The following is a 21,406-nucleotide window of genomic DNA, read 5'->3' as shown; positions in this document are numbered from 1 at the left end:
ACTCCTTTAGGTGGTGCTCTGAATCCCCTCTCCTCACGTAGCCCAAAACAAAGGTCTCTTGACTCTTACGCAGTTCCAGACTTTTTCCCGGGCTCCCTCTCGGCTAGCTGTGGCACACTAGCTCCCTTCAGGCTGTGTTCACGCAGCCAACTCCAGTCCTCTCCCTGGGATCTGACCTCTGAAGCCAGAGCTTCAGCTCCCAGCCCCCACCCGCCCTGGCGGGTGAGCAGACAAGCCTCTCCGGCTGGTGAGTGCTGGTTGGCACCGATCCTCTGTGCGGGAATCTCTCTGCTTTGCCTTCTGCACCACTGTTGCTGCACTCTCCTCCTTGGCTCTGACACTTTCCTCCCTCCCACCCCCAGTCTCCGCCAGTGAAGGGGCTTCCTAGTGTGTGGAAACTTTTCCTCCTTCACTGCTTCCTCCCAGAGGGACAGGTCCCGTCCCTATTCTTTTGTCTCTGTTTTTTTCTTTTGCCATACCCAGGTACATGGGGAGTTCCTTGCCTTTTGGGAGGTCTGAGGTCTTCTGCCAGCGTTCAGTAGGTGTTCTGTAGGAGTTGTTCCACATGTAGATGTATTTTTGATGTATCTGTGGGGAGGAAGGTGATCTCCACGTCTTACTCCTCTGTCATCTTGAAGGTCTCCCCCAGGAGAACTCTCTGTTGCTGCTTCACGTTACGGACTCTCAGTGCCTTCTTTACGACTTTACAGATGAATTGCACAGGCTGCTGGACCCAGCTGGCTTTCTAAACAGTAGCAACCCAGACGTAGCTGACAGTCTCTTGGCTCTTGGGGTGTGAAGGGTCCGGAGAGGCAGAACAGGAAGGAAGATCACACCCTCAGCAAGTACACATGCACAAAGATGAGTGCTTGACCTTAAGCTTTGCACAAGGTGAATTATAAGTTCCATCTTGATTTTGGCTATTTCACAACTTTGCAAGCCATCTGAAGGTGCCCAAAGAAAGTAGTCTTTGATGTCTTTAAATAAAACTCAATTCAGTGAAAAAATAACATATTCAAATTGTTGAAATCTTTTCAGTTATCTCACTCTAAGCTTTTATACCTTACTTTACCAATCTAAGGCATTTATTATCATTTAGAGCTATATTTTAGCTCATTAGTATCAAGACAAGATTTCATATCTTTTTTTCATTTTTTTTGAATCTTATTTTATTTTTTTATACAGCAGGTTCTTATTAGTTGTCTATTATATATATATTAGTGTATATATGTCAATCCCAATTTCCCAGTTCATCCTACCAGTACCACCCCCCGCCCCCACTTTCCCCCCTTGGTGTCCATACCTTTGTTCTCTACATCTGTGTCTCTATTTCTGCCTTGCAAACTGGTTCATCTGTACCATTTTTCTAGATTCCACATAGATGTGTTAATATATGATATTTGTTTTTCTCTTTCTGACTTATTTCACTGTGTATGACAGTCTCTAGGTCCATCCACATCTCCACAAATGACCCAATTTCATTCCTTTTTACGGGTGAGTAATATTCCACTGTATATATATACCACATTTTCTTTATCCATTCGTCTGTCAGTGGGCTTGCTTCCATGTCCTGGCTATTGTAAATAGTGCTGCAATGACCATTGGGGTGCATGTGTCTTTTTGAAATATGGTTTTCTCTCGGTATATGCCCAGTAGTGGGATTGCTGGGTCATATGGTAGCTCTAATTTTAGTTTTTTAAGGAACCTCCATCCTGTTCTCCATAGCGGCTGTATCAATTTACATTCCCACCAACAGTGCAAGAGTGTTCCCTGTTCTCCACACCCTCTCCAGCATTTGTTGTATGTAGATTTTCTGATGATGGCCATTCTGACCGATGTGAGGTGATACCTCATTGTAGTTTTGATTTGCATTTCCCTAATAATTAGTGATGTTGAGCAGCTTTTCATGTGCCTCTTGGCCATCTGTATGTCTTCTTTGGAGAAATATCTATTTAGGTCTTCTGCCCATTTGTTGACTGGGTTGTTTGTTTTTTTAATATTGCACTGCATGAGCTGTTTATATATTTTGGAGATTAATCCTTTGTCTGTTGATTCAGTTGCAAATATTTTCTCCCATTCTGTGGGTTGTCTTTTCATCTTGTTTACAGTTTTCTTTGTTGTGCAAAAGCTTTTAAAGATTTCATATATTGCATGAAGTCATACCAAGGTGGAACAAAGGTCTCCCTCATTCCATTAAAAGTGATCTTACCAAACTGCTTCTCATACCTGCTCCAAAGCTACCCCAAACCAGAGCAAATTCCCTCAAACCAACTAAACAACCAAACAACCCACCCAATATCATACACACAAAACAAAACTCTCCTAATTCAAACCATCCAACAAATCCACACAATATCCACACACCCAAAACAAAGCCACCAGAGCAGACATGAAATGTCCCCAAACCAACCAACCAACCAATTAACCCAATACACTGCCATCCACACATATACAAAGCAACTAAAATACTATCTGGAACGAATAATACAAAAGAACTAGATGAATTCCCAAGAATAAATATGAATCAAGAGAAGAATGACCAATAGATTAGCTATTTTAAATTTAATATTAGAAAACCAACCCCTCCAAAAAAAGGTCATAAAATAAAAGTGTATGTTTTAGAACCTGTTGTTTTCCTGATTGAGTTTGATTCTATCATACCAAGTCATTAATATGAAATTTACCTTAATTTCATATTAATTGCCTGGAAGAAATCTGAAATCTTCATTATGTCTGATTTATTATTGATCCTCATAAGATACTGTAAAGCTTTACGATTTCCTGTACATCCGTTTCCACAATCTATAAAATCCAAATAGGTTCAGAATGAATAAATTAACATTTATAATTTTTGCTTTCTGCCTCAGCAAAAAAAAGATACAAAGCATAGAGATTATAAAGGAAAACACATATATAAGAAAAATTTGTATGGAATATTTAATAAGTTTGATTTCTAAAGTGTCCCCAAATATTATTCTCAACAAATGTCTGAAACAGACTTAAAAAGAAAACAACAATAATAAAGACTATTTGAATCTATATTCTTTCCTATTTAACCACCATATAAAAAACTGATAGCTCCTCATCTAAATTAACTAAGTTGATCATCTTATAGCAATTTGAAACCTAGCAAATTTGTGATTTAAAGCACAAGCCATATTAACTGTCCTTAGTGGGTAATTTATTAGTGGTTACCCCAGCTAACATTAAAAACAGGTGAAATAATAAATGAATTTTATTTACAACCTGATGCACATTTAAAAAACAAAAGAACACCATCCTTGCATATATTCCCATATTACACAAGGTTAGCACAGCCAGTAGCTTGTACTGTATCTGTTTAAAATACAACATGTATGAGAAAAACCTCTAGGAATGGCCACTGAAATGTTTTCTGTTTTCCAGACAAAAGCCAAGATGTATTTTTAAGAACTCAACAATGGATGATTACTTTGCTAAATTTGATTACTTTGCCTTTTCCCTTTCCTTTCTTCCTTCCTTTATTATTAGGAGAAATTACAGGAGAAATACAGGAGAAATTTACCTGTATTGTACAACCAGATAGTTACACATTGGTGTACTCCCATGATGCGTCTAAACAGAATATAGAAGAATTATAATAGAATCACCAGCAGCAATAATAAGACTCTGGTCATTTTCTTTTTTCTTTGCGACTGTTACCTTGGATGCTGAATCCCTCCATAATTTCTGATAGTTTTAGAGATGGGAATGCTGGCATATCAAGGAGAAATTAAATTTCGTCATTTTGGCTTTAACACGTACGCTATAAAAGTGACAGCTTGGTGCACTGTAGCTGACAGCTCCCATTAACTAGAAGCTAATGTTGCAGAGTCAGTCCAAACACTGAGTCACGGCCTCTGGCTACAGGAAGGTCCCCTTCATACTAGGATTCTCACACCCCCCCCATGGGAAAGAAAAGCTATAAATATTTTCCACTCGTTTCCTCCTCAAAGTGATATAATGAATATTTACACATTGGGACCCTTTTCCTACCCTAAATCTTCTTGGATAAACCCCTCCACTGACACATTTTATTGGTCTGAGCAGTTGACTCAAACTGGCCCTCCTTCCCTTCAGAGTAAAGGATAAGCATGTATCGGGATTTAAGTTTTTGAACCACTGGTAAAACAATAAATAAAATGTTAGGAAACATGTTTTGAACCTTTACACAGGTTTTTTTTTTTTTATGAATTGGTGGAAAAGTAACAAGTATCAAGAAAAATTAACTAAAATATTTTTAAAATGTTAGAAAATGGATGTGGCTTAAGGAATATTTTGAATGAGACTTCAAAAATAAGATAAATGCTAAATTGACTTACTGGAAATTGTACTGTACTGGATAGTACAGGAGACTATCAAAAGAAAGAAAACTAAATCCATTTTTTGAGTACATTTACGTTCATTTAACAAGTTCTTTTGAGTATTAGTTGTTGGCCATGGGTGCTGTGAGTTTGTATGTGTATATAGTGGGAGGGGAGGGAGAGGCAGATGGTACAAAGAACCTGCCAGTGTTTACAAAGTGCTCACATTATAATTAAGGAAGCTTGCAAATCACAAGTTTTCCAGAACAGAGCACAGACATTAAAAGCAGAAGCACGAGAGCTAGACTGCCTAGGGTCAGTTCTAGCAATGCCATTTACCAAGTGGGCAACCTTGAATAATAAGTTATTTAACTTCTGGGTACTTTAGTTTCTTCCTCTGTAAAATGGGAATAATAGGACCCAGGTGAGTTTGAGAACTAAATGAGTTAGTATTTGTAAAATGTTTAGAATAGTGCAAATAGTGGCACAATATGATATTTAATAATGTTATTAGGGAAACATATAGGAATATAGTGATAAATAAAAGATAGCTCTTGCCTTCATGGACCCCATTGCCTACTCAGGAGGAGAAAGATAAATAACTTTTAAATTTCCAAAAACATAGGTAATTGCAATATCCAAGCTATGCATACAGTACCATGGGAACACAAAGAAGAGATGTACCCAACTAGAATAAACTGAGGGGTTTGAGGAGTGTCCAAAAAGGGTGGGACAAATTAATAATAAATATCATTATTTAAGCACCTTGTATGGAAGAGTTAAAGTAATCAATAAAATATTTATTAAATAAAATATACTTCTATTGGGGATACAGAGATGGTATAAATATGACTCATTCTCAACACCTGGTGAAGAGATACATCTTATATATGCAAAGATAAATAACAAGGTGACCAATTATGAGATGTTTGTTTGTGCGTCGGGTTATTGGGCAACTATTTGAAGAGGGCTTTGAAAAGAAGGGGAGTGGACAGAGATTCCAGGCAGGAAAGGCTACAGCTGTAGAAATACATGTTAAGATGCTGACACGTGGACTGCACAAATGGTGTAGACAATTCAAACAGGAGGCCTGTGTGAGCTTATCCTGGAAAGGTGACCTGTGCCAGACTGTGGAGTGTTTTGAATGTCCAACCAAGGAGAGAAGAGCATGTTGTCTAAGAACTTGAATATGACCACATGATAATTTCAGTGGGAATTTAAAGGGACTGAGGAGGCCATTGTCGTTTTTCTAGGAAGAATCTGTAGGATTCAGTGACTGAAGGAGAGGATAATGGAATAAAGAGGGTCAAGGATGACATCAAGGTTTTTAGTATGATTGACTGGGAAAATAAAGACATCATTTCTCTGTAAAAAAAATCTTAAGAATATTTCCCCCAATGTACAGCTAGGAGGAGAAGTTTCAATAGAAAACTCACTTAAAATTCAGAGTGAAAAAAAAATCACTCTAGTCACACCAGTGATTATGTGAAAACAATCACAACTGTTAATTTATAAATACTGACAATGATGGCCCTCAGGGGTATAGTGACAGTGCACATGAATTGCGTTTCTGAGTGTACATTTACTTAGCCCTCTTGTAATTAAGTTTAGAATTTCTACATGTAATGTTAAACATGTGCACTTACACTGCATTTTATATAATGCACAAAAGTATTTATAAGAATTCTATGCATTTCTGAGAGCTTACCTAAGCATATAATTTAAACTACTTTTGAGCACTTAAAAGTTTGAAAGTTTTAAAAGAATAAAGACCGCTGAACCATAATTAAAAATTCTAAGAAACCTACAAGGAAAACTTATTAAACATTAAAGGAGGAGTAAAATAACTCTAGGACCATGATCAAGAAGAACAGAGAACAGTGAAGAAAGGAAGAACAAATGGAGATTTAAAGAGTGAAATGCCTTAAGATCAATCAAATAGCAATACCAGATGTGAACAGTCATCAAGCTCAAACAAACGTGAAAGGGCAGAACTCGGGAAATAAGTGTTAAACCCATGAGCACTGCACGATAAGGTATTGGGGACAAGAGTTAAAGACATCAAATAAAGCCAATCAGATTTAAATAATAACTATCAATAAGGTGTTCCAGAATAACATGTTACCCCAAGTGTAACTAGTTAAGCTTTGGCAGGCCATCCAACCTGAATAAAGATAAAATGGCTTGTCTTTGGATATAATTTAAAAGATTACACAAGAGAAACTACCATGAGAAAAATGAGTTTCATTTAAAATATGGTTGAAGAATTCCATACTCCTTTTTCTTACGAAGAACAAGTCTACTACCATTAAGAACTCTTTGCCCTGAATTTGCTCAAAGCCAAAATTTATCCTGGACTTACGTACACATACATGAAATATTCTCTGCATACTGCTTGAATACAGAAATAAACACCCTGCACTGTTCTAAAATTCTCAAGGGTAAATAATAAACCTATATAACACCATGAAATAACTTAGGCACTGGTTGTTAATGTGAGTAAAATATATGCAAAATAAGTAGATATCATATATCTAGGAGATACTGTACATGACTAGTAGCTCAGACAGACAGCCTCAAAAGTAGGTAAGTCTGGCTTTTTTGAGCTTTATTTTAATAAGTACTTCTGCTCTTGATCACAAATTGCCTTACAAACTGTCTAATATGAAGAAGGCATATGGTAAATGTTATAAAGTGACTTATTATATATGTGACTCAGATTTGGAGAAGCAGTGAAGATGGTTGTAATCTTAAAAACTAAAAAAAAAAATTTTTTTTGACTCTTGCATTTGGTAGAGTACATTTTCCTGAAGGGGCTGACAATTTGAGAAGCCCTTGTAGGGGTTAAATGGAAATAACTTTGTCACCATTTCTATATTCTGACATATCTGAACTTATGAAGCTATTATAAGTCAGCTTCATAATTTTATTTTAATTCACACATCCTAAGGACAGGTAATTTTTCTTTATGCCAACTATTGTTGAGTTCTTGTTTTAAGAGTCTATGACTAACGGCTAACTTCTACTTTAATTTTTTTCCGCAAACCTCAGCCTTCTGGAGAGCTAGCTTCCCTAACACAAGGAATTGAAACCCAATCTCAGCCATCTTCTTTTTTGTTCCTGAGCTTTTTAAATATGATGGACAAAGTCATCTTTTATATATTTCACATTACTGCATTTTCATTTAGCCCTTTACTAGCAGGATCATGTTTTAACTTTAGAGAAGAAAAGAGAATGCTGATGGCCCTTTAAAGCCCCAGACAATTGAAAGTATTTCTAGAAAAGTGTGTGTGTGTTTAATAGCAAGAGGCAGACATCATCCTGGTTCACAATACACTATACACATTATAGACATATTTATGAAAGTAGAAAGTAGAAAACTTGCCATGAGGAATACCAGATATTCCACAGTATGTCGATGTTACATATTTAAATATACTTTATTGAACAAATCAACAGAAGGTAATTTTAAATAATATGTTTTGATCTCTCTTGGGCTGTAATCAGGAGGTTCATGTAAAAAGAAAAACAGAGCCAAGGTGTAAGGGCAGAAACAACCACTCTGTAACCAGAATATGGTACTTATTCCTGATCTGTGATCATTTAAGCACTTGTATAAGTCAGTCCTGTTTTTCCATTTATTTTAAGCAACATTAGTGCATAAAGATTTATGTAAGTATTTTACTGGAAGTTTCCCATAGGCAAATATGACAGAATTAGACCTATAACTATTGCCTTCTTCAAGGTCAATTCCAGTAACCACCACAAGAAAAGGAAAGCCTACACATTACCTAAGGGAAGAAAACAAGGGAGTATTAGCTTCATTGGTTAATGTAGCTACTGGCATTCCTAAAATATACAATCAAGAATCTATTGGTTTAAATTAGCTACATTTTTGTTTTCAGAAGTTTTATTTACCAGAAAATCTATGACCTAAAAATTTTATTCTAAATTTTCATGCCCCCAAATTCTAAAATCAACCATAATATAATTGTACATATCTTTCCTTTGCAAATGCTCAGTTAGTAGTAAGATATAAAAATAATACAGGCAAAAAAGTATAACATAAATAAATTATATGTCAAATACTGTGAGAAGATTTGAATCAGAAATATAGTAAGGGTGCATTTTCACTCTTTTACCACATGAAATATTTTTGATACTTCATATGTGAACCTGGACAGCTAAAACACAGGTAAATGTAGCAAAACACATCAGGAAAATAAAAGTGCTTATAGAATTTACCAAATAAATGATTTTCTTAGATGCATGCAAAATAATTGAGGCTAATTAAAGCCACTGCAAGAAAAGCTAAGTATTATATTTATCAATTATTCACACAGCAGAATTTGTGGTTGTTTCTAGTTTATACTTTATAAAAATCAGCCTGGATTTTCTATAGTATCATTTTAAATTAATGAGGATAATTTATGTAATGAAATTCACAGTTCTTAAATATTACTGCTCTTTGACATAAGAATGAAAAATTATAGTAACAATTATTAAGCCCCTTATAAAAATTCATTTTATATGGTAGCTAGTACAATAAATATGATATCTTTATATTGTAAAAACTATTAAAAAAACTCTTTGGGATATTTTTAGTGGCATAGATTAAAAGCAATACAGATTTTTAAATTAAATTTATAGTGTGGCATAACCAAGAGTAACTCCTGGATCAGCTATTTTTAATTTGTATTCCTGTGCACCCTTTCAATTGAGTGATGAAAAATAAACGGCTAATAAAACTTTTTGTACCGTTGGCCTTTGAAATAATATGCAATCCCATTTTCTTTTATCTCAAAAGTCTTTATTTTTTTGCCTTTCATTTCCAAACTCGGGAAAGCGATTCCTTCTTCCTCCCTGCCCCCCAACATCTAACATGAAAGATCTGGTCTTGCCACGAGTAACTTTTTTCTAAGAAAGGGCAGCACTGCCCTCTAGTGGACATACAATATACTAAAATAGTTTCGCAAAAGGGAGAAATACAAAGTTTTAAATAGAACAATTCAACAGCCGAAGTTTTACTGCACTGATAGCTCAGTTTTAGAATTGTGCCTGGATGCCATCCACCTTTCAAGTAATAGTGGTCTGCTACCAATATCATTATTGGTAGTCACACATGATTTCTTAGAGCAAATGAAATCAAAATGTCAATGAAGTTTTTTCAACTTCAGTACAGATATAAAATGTATGTTACTGTTGCCATTGCTGTGAGCACCAGAAATGTCAGTCACTTCATGGCCCGCTGCTTGGTGATAATCATTTAAATGTAAGCTCAAATAGCTAATCCCACACCCACCACTAGATCATATATTCTTATATGTTCTTACAGCATTGCTCCTTTTCCTCCATAGTACTTGTCACAGTTCATAATTATATTACTGTGATAATTTGCTTAATATCTGTTTCAGAGGGCAGAAATGACCTCTTAATATTCATTACTATATCCTTAGTACTTAGCACTGTGCCTGGCACAGGGAAGGGACACTGTATAGTCTTATGAATTAATAAATAGGCCAGAGAAATAATTTATTAAGAATAGAGGATCAAAGTATAGTTTCATAGTTTCATGCTAATTTCCCACTTAATAAGGTACTCCTGTACCCACTCAAGTAACGATGAAGCACCAAAACAACACACTCTCAGGTCTCTCTTTACTTTTTCAGGTTTCCGCTCTTAACAATATGTTTCTCCCTGATTTTCTTAGTATACTTGTCCTTCAATACAACATCATCATTTAGCTTTTGCTTTACCCCTCTTATTAGGCTTTGAAGTATTACTGTTTTGGGTGAGACCTCTGTTACTGGTGACTTGATTTCATAAGTTATATTCTACCTCTTTTAGAGGGAATACATTCCCAATTTTTTTTGCCGTGATGACTTCACAGTATCCATGGTTATTTAAAATTCTGCAATGACTTCATGGTGTTTCCTTACAAAATACTTCCTTTTTTGGAGTACGCATAAGATAACACCAAAAGTTCAGTTGTCCCCTTCCGTGAAATATGTTCTGCCCATAATGACTGGCTCACAGTCATGAGTCATTGTCAATGACAGTAAATTGACACTCTCTTGGGACTTCCAGGTAACCTTGACTTAGGTTATGATGCTGAGCTGGCTTTGCACTAAGTTTAAGCACTGCAACACCATCTGCTTTTGGAAATACTAAAGGATTCATTCAAATGCAGTTGGTAAACAGGGGAGATTTTGGTATAGCACAAAAATCCCTTTGATTCTTACACAATTTTCTCAGCATATTAATGGTTTCACCTACCAAGTAACAAAAACCAAACACTAAATGACAACACAACTGAATATAGAAAGCAGTAGTGGTGATAATAAAGTATTCTACGCATGACTTTTTTGAGCCATCATTCTTCTTGGTTCAGCTGGGCCACATTCTGTGTGACTACTGGAAGTGTTTATTATGTGATTTTCCTTGTTTTTCCCACATTTTGCTTTGCCTTCATAAATCAGCAACTTCACCAATTCCTTACACCTGCTTCCATCAAGATACATCTCTCCCAACCCTGATTTTTAAAATAAGTCCTTTATTTAAAGTAGTGTATATTTATCGATATTAGAAATTCAGTATGTCATTTAAATTGGTACTTTATAGGATTATTATTTTTGTTAGTGTTCATTAAATTGCATAGGTTTTGCATTGCCTGTTCCAACCCTGTATTTTTTTCCTACATGCCCTATTATTTTTTGTGTGTTACTTAATATAACATGAGGTTTTTTTCAGGAATGCACATATCCTATGTAATAGACTATGGTAAACTTTGAGGAACTATTGGCTCCCCAAAGACGTCCATGCCCTAATCCCTAGAACTTATAAATATGTCATTTTACATGGCAAAAGAGAATCTTGATACAATCAAGATTACTAATCAACTGACCTTGAGATGGGGAGATTATTCTGAATTATCAGTGAGTCCAATCTAATTTTTGAGTCCTTAAAAGTAGAAGAAGGGTCAGGAAGAAAAGGACTCAATCCACCATTCTTGGCTTTAAAGATGGAAGAAGGGGGCAATGAACCAAAAAAAATGTAGTCAGCTTCTAGAAGCTGAAAGAGGCAAGAAAATGGATTCTCCCTTAGGGCCTCTAGAAAGGAATGCAGCCCTACCAAAGTTTGATTTTAGCCTAGAGAGACCCATGTCAGACTTCTGACCTACATAACTGTAAGATAATAAATTTGTATTGTTTAAGACACCACATTTGTGGTAATTAGCTTATAGCATCAATAGAAAACAAATACTTAGATACATATTTAAATTGCTGCTTTTATTGTTATTATTAATACAAAATATCTAATATTGTATACTTGCATCTGAAAAAATTAAGTTAGAATTGATTTTATTAATTTAGTAGGAAACAGATATTTAAAAATCTCATTTACAGGTTTAGTTTGATTCAGGGATTACAAATAACAATTAGATCTAAATTGTCATTAATACAATATGAACACTCCTTTAGAGTAATGAGGACTAACCTAGGTGAAATGATTTTATATATGCATTTATAGACACACACACACACACACACACACACACACACACACACACACACACACTTGAAGATAAGCTAAAGCCCCTCCACTAAAAAGAAATGAACAGCAAGCTTATCATGTTAGTTACCATCACCAGCTCATACCCTGCCATCTGCACAGGGGCCCCATAAAATTTCCCACCTGAAGTTCCCCTCAGGCAACATCCTGAAGGGAATGTGTGAAATTCCTCTCCATACTCCTCTAGATAAAAACCCTTCTGTCCTCTATTCACTTTTCTCCAAATCCTGATAATGAATCAATTGCTGTTAATGAATTAATGGGAGATGATATATTTCCCCTAAATTAAATAATTTAATTTTAATGAGATTTTTCAGGGGATAATCACTTAACCCTTAGCTTTAATTGATATGAATTTCAGTAGATAATATTGAGCAGGTGGGATTTTTCATCCTTCAAATCACATGTGTTCAACCTTAATTATAAGGCTGGGTCCCATGCATCTAACAAACTCACTGTGTAACCCCAGCTAATCAGAAGTATTTTTTCTGTGTCTAAAACATGATAAATGGGATATAAATGGGATTACTGTTGAAGTTAATTGTTATTAAAAGAAAGTACAAATCTCACAGTTTTGGAGGGATGATTTAACTGGAAGACTTACATATTTATTTATAATCTCCTTAACTGTAGCTGTTTTACCTATAAAATAAAAGACACAGAGGATAGATACTATATGTATTTGATGAGCTGCCACATAAAAGAGATATTAGATTTATTTGGTTTATCACCAGAAAGCAAAGATAGAATCAAAGGAGAAACTAAAAAGGAAGCAATTCTATGTTCACTACAATAAAATTTCTAAAACACATTAATGCTGAAAATGGCACTGGTTTCCTTACAAGGTCCAAAGCTCCTGTAGTTTGAAGTATTTAATCAGATATCAGATTGCATTAAACAGGAATAAATATTGCAGAATTTCAGTTTTCAGTGGCCCTTATGTGTAGAGCTCAAAGAGTTCTATCCTGGGACTCAGACAACTTTATCCAGACTTGATCTCTTTCCAACTTTTGACTCTGCTTTCCAAAGCACTGCCCTTATTCGCATAAACTCTCTCAGACTGAGGTTGGCAAGATAGATACCAACAGTTTAAAGCTAACATCTAATCTTCACAACCACTCCCACTGAGATAGAACTTCACTTTCCCAGCAACAGTTCTGAAATTGAATCTGCTTGAGCTGGTATGAATCATATGACCTGAATCAGTCATGGCCAGGAGCATTCGACTGAGGAGTCCCAGATCCCATACTGAAACAAGGGGTTGAGAGATCAGTCCCACCCAATCACAAGGACTGAGAGTGGGCAGTAGGAAAGTCCCTAAGTAAACCAGAGTGTTATTAGCAGAGGAGAGAATGGATGTTGGGCAGCCAAAACCAAAAGATACTGTTTATAGTGAAACTTTGATTTCTAAAGTTTCTTTCAGTTCAAAGATTCTATGGTTTATACATTTATTTCCTTCTCAACATGCAATTGATGTAAATAAGTATTCTCTGAGGACTTCAAATTATTTTTAATTTTGAAAAAAAAAGTTATTGTCCTTTTTCCAAATTTTCATTGATAAGAGATTTCTAAAGCACTCAATACTAGTAAGGATAATTTAGATGCATCATCTTCAGAAAGGAGATACTCTAGTAACATTATTTGTTATATCTTAATAAGCAATATTGCACAACATCTATTTTGTATCAGGTGGAAAATATTCATAATATTTCTCCAAATTTGTATTTGTGCTTCTTTCACAGAAAACCATGAATACTGCAAAAAAGAAAGTGATAATCCTTCGGGCTTCTATTTGTCAAAATAAAATCCCTTTGCAAACACCTAATAAAAAGGACTTAAAAATCTTGTTACAGGGTTCAGTTGGGATGATGTGACATGGGTTGTTTAACTAGATTCAGAAATGGCCTCCAGGAAGTCTCAAGATGTTATATTCCTTATCGAAAGAGCTATGCCAATGAAAGAAAACATTAATACTGAGAAAGTCAAAGACTTCCACTACTTTCCCTAGTCCCACACCAAAATAGTCATCCTGAACAATTGATGTTTAATGTTAGATAATTGTTAAGACATCTATAAACACTGCTGAAAACTTTAAAGGTCATTGATTTCCCTTTTAGACTAACATTGCATAGAGGCAGCATAGTGTAGAGATTAAGAGTACAGAGCCTGGTGCCCAACTGTCTAGGTTCAGATCCCAGCTCTAACACCTACCAGCTGGCTAACCTCCAGCTGATGATGATAATAAAAGAAATGCGTGAAGATTAAATAAACCAAAATTAAAATTCATAAAGCATTTACAATAATGTATATTACATAATAAGTGTGAAATGAAACTAGTTCATTTTCTCTTTCCAACTGTCTTTCTGTGGTTTGTGAAGAAATAGGTAGCATTTACCTGATCAGTGATTAGCTAAATTTTGTCATCCTTATTGTCCCTTTAACAAATGACCACTTAATGTAGGACATGGTCTGCTCATGATAGTCTGCCTCTGGGGGTTAATTGATACATATGATATGACATGACATAACATGACAGAATTTATAAGGAAAAGAATATAGAACTCTAAAAAGAGTTCTTTTATTTCTTGTACTTCATTGCCTCTTCAAATAGATCTGCTTTGCAGATTAGATTATTCATTGAATACATTATACTCAATGCTTTGAAGTATGAAAGTAAAATAATTGACTATATCCATCTTGCCTTTTTGTGTGTGACTCTGGTTTTATAAATAAGTACTCTGTCACCCTAGAATGAAAAACTCAACAAATTCAATTTCACAGCAAGAAAATATGTTTTTAACATTAGATGCCATTTTTAAATTAAGTATTGTTTTAGCCTACTTTTTAAAATATTAGCTGAGAAAATCAGGAAGTAAAAGAAAAAAATTGTATTTGATGTGCATAGGTTTACCTATTCTTGTATAGATAAAACCAAGTTAGGAATTATCAGTAGATTTTTTTGCAATTCTCTTGATTCTCATCAGTCTAATTGCATTGCAATCATTGGTATAGTCTATATGAGTAATTTGGGAGTAGAGGTTGGCACACAACTTGGTGAGGAGGGGCAGAACAGGTGTCGGTATGGATTCATGAGATGAGCTGTGAAGTTAACTGCATTCACATCATTTTATCAATGCTTATAATCAGAATTATTATACAGAATCCTGGCTATTTGTTATTCATAAAAGCTGTTAACTCCTGCCAATCTTAAATCATAGAATACCTTACCCATTAAAATTTAACAAACAAACTAATAGAGCAGCCAATGTTTTATTGTCTGTTTTATAGTTGTTTGATTTACATTAATTAGTCAGGATTCATTCTTGGATTTGATAGGTCTTGTTTAAAAATAGGGATAACCAATCCAATCCTACTTTCATACAAGTCCTAAAAGAAATTCAGCTCCTGGAAGAATAAAGAAAATCTCATGATGCAAAAGGGAGCACATTACCTGCAAATTACATATTAAATTGTAATTGAGACTAAATAGTACTTCAGATATATAGTTTAACATTTTTCTTTTAAAATATTCTTATATTTAAAATAAATATTGCTCTAAAAATTGCTCCTTTTGAATATTGCTAAAACACCTAGGCCAAAAACGCTTAATTAGTTTGAAAATTGAGCTAAAATACATTTTGTTTTCTCAATGTAGATAATAACAATGGTATAGCAAAAAAGGAAACTTTGACTAAATTATAACAACACGTAAATATATTTACATAACACATATTATAAAACATATTTGGTTATATAAAATGTATTAATCCCTTACACTCAATTGTGCACTAAACTGTGCATATTACCTGTTATAGTTTGATACTTAAGTATTTGCAATCAAAAGTCAATGCTTAGATATTAAAATTTATTTTACAATGTAGTCTGAATGGTACAGTAAAAAAACTGTTATTTTTAAAAGTAAATGAACACATATGTATATAAAAAATGACAAGAAAATATGAAACGTAACAACATCTGAATAAGTTCTAAAAATATGGTTTAACTTTTATAAAATAATTTTTAATGATGTAAGTGACATTTACAGAAATTTCAAATAATGTTTTTAGTCTAACCAAGATTTTGTATACCAAGTTTCAGTCAAGGAGAAGAATTTTCATAACTGAATTATAATCTCCAAAATATAGGAATTTAACCTGAAAACTGCAAGAAACTCCTTAGTGACAATATCATAAATAGAAATCTATAAAAACTTGATGGTTGTATATGAATTAGAGTTGAGTGTACTATGCAATTATCTCAAACTGCCCTGCTGCTTTCTGAGTTTCTGTCAAGAGTAGGACAACTGCTCAGAAAAACTAAGCACAGCTAAATACTCAAGAATTCAGATATATAAAACATTGCATTTCCTGCCTTGTGATCCAACCAATTCAGTATGTGTATTTTGGGTTCTAATTTTTTCTTTTGAAAAATGAGCTATTTTTCTGAAATTATTTAATATCTTGCAACATAGTGTAAAATAAGCAAAAATTTGAAAGACAGATGAAAACTTACCTCAGCTGGCCACCACGTATTCAGGAAAAAAGGCCTTCAAAAAATTCAATTGACATGTTCATATTGCTGTTAGATAAAAGAAAAATTATTTAGCTTGGAGAATACACAGTTTAGAAAAGAAAGACTACAGGATCATTTGCTTGGCTCAGGAATCATTATTTCTTGTTATTTATATGTAAGGTCTCTCTATCCAACTGGGTTGCAAGACCTTATAAGATGAAACAACCTTATGTACAGCTCTGTTTATACAATCAATAACTGCTGGTGATAACAGCCTTAGGGACACTAGCCACCCACTCTGTCAAGTTTTTTCATCTGTTAATCGTAGACAACTTCTATCTGTATTTTTGTGCTTTCATAATATTTTTCTAACAAATTTTATCTTTGTTTTCCTGAGATGTCTGTATAGGGTTCTATTCTCATTTATATGTCTCCCTTCTAATTTAGATTTAATTGTGAGAGGAAAATACTGATTTCTTCCCAACTTGGCATTTATGGACCCAAAATATGATTTCCTTTGCTTTTCCTCACCTGTGTTTCATATCTCAGGCTTATTAGAAAATCAGATATAGCAGTAAAAAGAGAGTAAAAAAAATGAATCTAGTATACTAAATGCAGATTTTTTTTTTTTAGATTAAGGGAAAATGCTATTCTATTTTTATGGGTTGAAATTTTATTTCTAAAAAACTGTTAGACAATATCAGTTTAATTTTGTAAATAAATCTGATAGCTCAAAAGGCTAACCTGATACATTTTGTAACAGAACTAAATATATCCTTCTGTACACTGAATCTTCAAATTGAGAGGAGCAACATTTTTTTTAATGTTTGTGCAGAAAATACATTGTACACTAAATAGTGAAGCAATTCTTACCTGGGTCACTGTCATAGAAAGCTATTCATGAAGAGCAAAGAGAGGTCTTCAGTAATGATTACTATTTGATCTATAAGCAATAATTTTTCAATAGTCTACATGACGTGTACCTAGAAATATTGTTCATCAGTAAATCACTGGTGGCATAATAATCTGTTATGTGGGTTAAACAATCCTTGCCATTTTTTAGTTACTGACATTAACATTTTATTGGGAAAAGACAATTGAAACCTGATTCCTGTTTAGAGAACAATTAATCAGTCAAGTCCTCCATCTGTATATATAACACGAAGGGATGGAGTTGATCTCTGTAATTCCTTGTCAATCTTTAAAATCCTGTGATTTTTATCACTGAGCAATTCCTATGTGCTCTGCAGTCCCAGATGTCCCAGAGAATCTACTTTTATTGAGTACTCATGATGGCTTAGGCTTATAAATGGAAATCTAGCTGGCATGATTAATACCTATGAAACAATTAGTGAGCAAAATGGCACATTGTTTAGCCTATAAAAATCTTTGCATTTACAATATAATGAGCTAAATTAAATGGACTGCTGCTCACTAAAGCTATGCGTGCACAACTTTGAGTTTGTAAACATACCTTTGAAGAGGAAAAACTAAATTTGAAAATGTGTACCTATTATGACTATGAGATGGCCCTTAAACACGTTTCCCCAACTACTAACCATTTAACACAGGCCTTTAAAAAGCTAGGAAGTAAGGTGAAAGAGTGTTTTTCTAAACTTGAGCCATTTAGATTTTTTGTTTTATTTTTAACTATAAGATACTAAGAAGTATCAGAAATGATGCTCCTAATACCTGGTCACAGGCGGACATGTACCTATGTAACTTCTCCAACCAAAGTGTTTGTGCTTGTTTTTGTTTGCTGATGAGAATAAGACTGATCAATGAGAGTTCAAGTCCTTAAGGCTTCAATCCTACACCAAATAAGCCACAAGAAAGATGATGCTACACAGCTATTCAACTGGTTACAAAAAATAAATAAATACTGTGTCTTCAATAGAAAGGGGAGGGCTGTAGGTAGGAATCCTTAGAGCCCCAAACAAAATCTGCTGACTCCAAAAACTCGTTAGGCAAACCTGCTGTGCTTGTCTAGGTAAAAGCAAAGTATCAGTTGCTAGCATACTGAGAATTTATGTGCAGTTACATGGTAAACTGGGAGCAGCCAACTCTTGTCTGGGTAGTAATATAATCTTTAAAAAGGAAAGGAAATTTTAAAAATTTAAATCTCCTTTGGCAATCCATTTCAACCTAGCATTTTCCTTCTCTTAGTTATTAGGATGGCAATAAAAAATTTAAAATATTTTCTTATTTTTTTTAAAGCTTGTAGTAAAGTAGGAATAGAAGGAAATTGCCTTAATGTGATTAATAATTATTATTTCTTTATAAGAATAAACATAATCCTAATGGTTTATTAGTATTATGGTATTTAGTATTAGTGTTAGTATAATGGCACTAAAGGCATTCTCACTAAAGGAATAAGAAAGGAATAAGAAAAAGATAGCATGCATTGCCAAAACATGCATATTATTTTGGAGATTCTAAACAGTATGGCAAGAAAAGAATTAGGAGTGGTAAGTTTTATAAAGGATGGGACAAAACTGTTATTGTTTGCCACATGTGTATTTGTTTAATTCCAAAATTACAAACATCAACTGAAGAGCTTTAAGAAGCAATAAAAAGTTTAGTTAAGATGTTCAGAATCAATCAGTCAAAAACATGCATACACACACATAATGTGTGTGGGTATATTTCTCCTAACAGCAGTAAAAGCAAGTCAAAAAGTATAAAAAATAAAGCCCCTATTCATGGTAGCAGTGAATAAGCAATAAATGAAGTCTGAGAACAAACAAGCAATATGAAAGAATCTAAGTGAAGAAACCTCTTAGGCTTTGTTGGAATATGGAAGGAAGACATAAATAAATTATAATAGTGAACATTACAAAGACATTTGTCCTAATGTATTACAACATACTAAAAATATAATTATTCAAACAAAGTATCACTAGTGCAGGAATAGAAAACTACATAAAAGAAACACAGGAGGGAGTCAAAAATAGACCCATATATGTATGATAAAGGCATCATATCAAATCATTGTGAATGTACAACTTAGTCAAAATATGGTATTGGGATATTGACTATTTATATATATAAAAAAGATTTAGTTAAAGCCCTAGCTTTCAACATACGCAAAAATAAATTCCAGAAGGATTAAAAGGTGAAAAGTAATAAATCTTAAAAGGGAAAAGTAATAAATCTTAAAAATTATAGAATAGGGCTTCCCTGGTGGTGCAGTGGTTGAGAGTCCGCCTGCTGATGCAGGGGACACGGGTTTGTGCCCCGGTCCAGGAAGATCCCACATGCTGCAGAGCGGCTGGGCCTGTGAGCCATGGCCGCTGAGCCTGTGCATCCGGAGCCTGTGCTCCACAACGGGGGAGGCCACAACAGTGAGAGGCCCGCGTACTGCAAAAAAAAAAAAAAAAAAATTATAGAATAAACCATAGAATTCCATCTTAAGAATGAAAAACTTTTCTAATCATGTTACTAATTTAGAAACCATAAAACAGAGGAAGGCCAGACTTGGAAAAATAAGCCCTTTAAGACTTAGGCACAAGAAAAGACACTAAATGCAAGGTCAAAAAGACAGTGTCAAACTGGGAAAAATAGTACTACCTGTATAAAACATTAAAACCTTTCAAATACATATTTCTCTTACAAATAAATAACATCAATTTTGTTGAGTAGGATGCTTGGGCAATTTCAATTTTATATACTTTAAAATATTTTAATTTTTTAAAATAATTATTGATAAATGCTTAAAGACCTGAAGATTCTGTGAAGGCTAGCTGTTAAATAAAAGAAAATTCATGAACAGGGCAGAAAAGAGAGGATTGGGCTTTGAGATTTTGCAGTGTTGATCTTGATCTTCCTTCCCCAACTCTCTGACTTTCTCCACTTGTCCTTGATATCACTCTCACGCCCTGTCCTCTGCCATGGTCATTACAAAATATTGAGATATACACCTTTTCAGTAATAATTTAATTGAAACATGTATATTTCTTAATTTACATTTAAAAATATGTTATTCATCCAGATAGTCTATGCTTAGCTATAGTAACAATGAATCCTGAAATCTAAGTGTCTTTATATATAATGTCTCTTTTTTAAAAAATATCTTTATTGGGAGTATAATTGCTTTACAATGGTGTGTTAGTTTCTGTTTTATAACAAAGTGAATCAGCTATACATATACATATGTCCCCATATCTCCTCCTTCTTGCATCTCCCTCCCACCCCCCCATCCCACCCCTCTAGGTGGTCACAAAGCACCGAGTTGATCTCCCTGTGCTCTGTGGCTGCTTCCCACTAGCTATTTTACATTTGGTAGGGTATATATGTCCATGCTACTCTCTCACTTCGTCCCAGCTTACCCTTCCCCTCGCAGTGTCCTCAAGTCCATTCTCTACGACTGTATCTTTATTTCTGTACTGCCACTAAGTTCTTTAGAATCTTTTTTTTTTTTTAGATTCCATATACATGTGTTTAGCATACGGTATTTGTCTTTCTCTTTCTGACTTACTTCACTCTGTATGACAAACTCTAGGTCCATCCACCTCACTACAAATAACTCAGTTTCATTTCTTTTTATGGCTGAGTAATATTCCACTGTATATATATATGCCACATCTTCTTTATCCATTCATCTGCCAATGGACACGTAGGTTGTTTCCATGTCCTGGCTATTGTAAATAGAGCTGCAATGAATATTTTGGAACATGACACTTTTTGAATTATGGTTTTCTCAGGGTATATGCCCAGTAGTGGGATTGCTGGGTCATATGGTAGTTCTATTTTTAGTTTTTTAAGAAACCTCCATATAGTTCTCCATACTGGCTGTATCAATTTACATTCCCACCAACAGTGCAAGAGAATTCCCTTTTCTCCACACCCTCTCCAGCATTTACTGTTCATAGATTTTTTGATGATGGCCATTCGACTGGTGTGAGGTGATACCTCATTGTAGTTTTGATTTGCATTTCTCTAATAATTAGTGATGTTGAGCATTCTTTTATGTGTTTGATGGCAATCTGTATATCCTCTTT

This window comes from Lagenorhynchus albirostris, chromosome 6 (genome assembly GCF_949774975.1).
Source record: "Lagenorhynchus albirostris chromosome 6, mLagAlb1.1, whole genome shotgun sequence".
NCBI lineage: Eukaryota > Metazoa > Chordata > Mammalia > Artiodactyla > Delphinidae > Lagenorhynchus > Lagenorhynchus albirostris.
Note: the sequence above shows the minus strand (reverse complement) of the source record.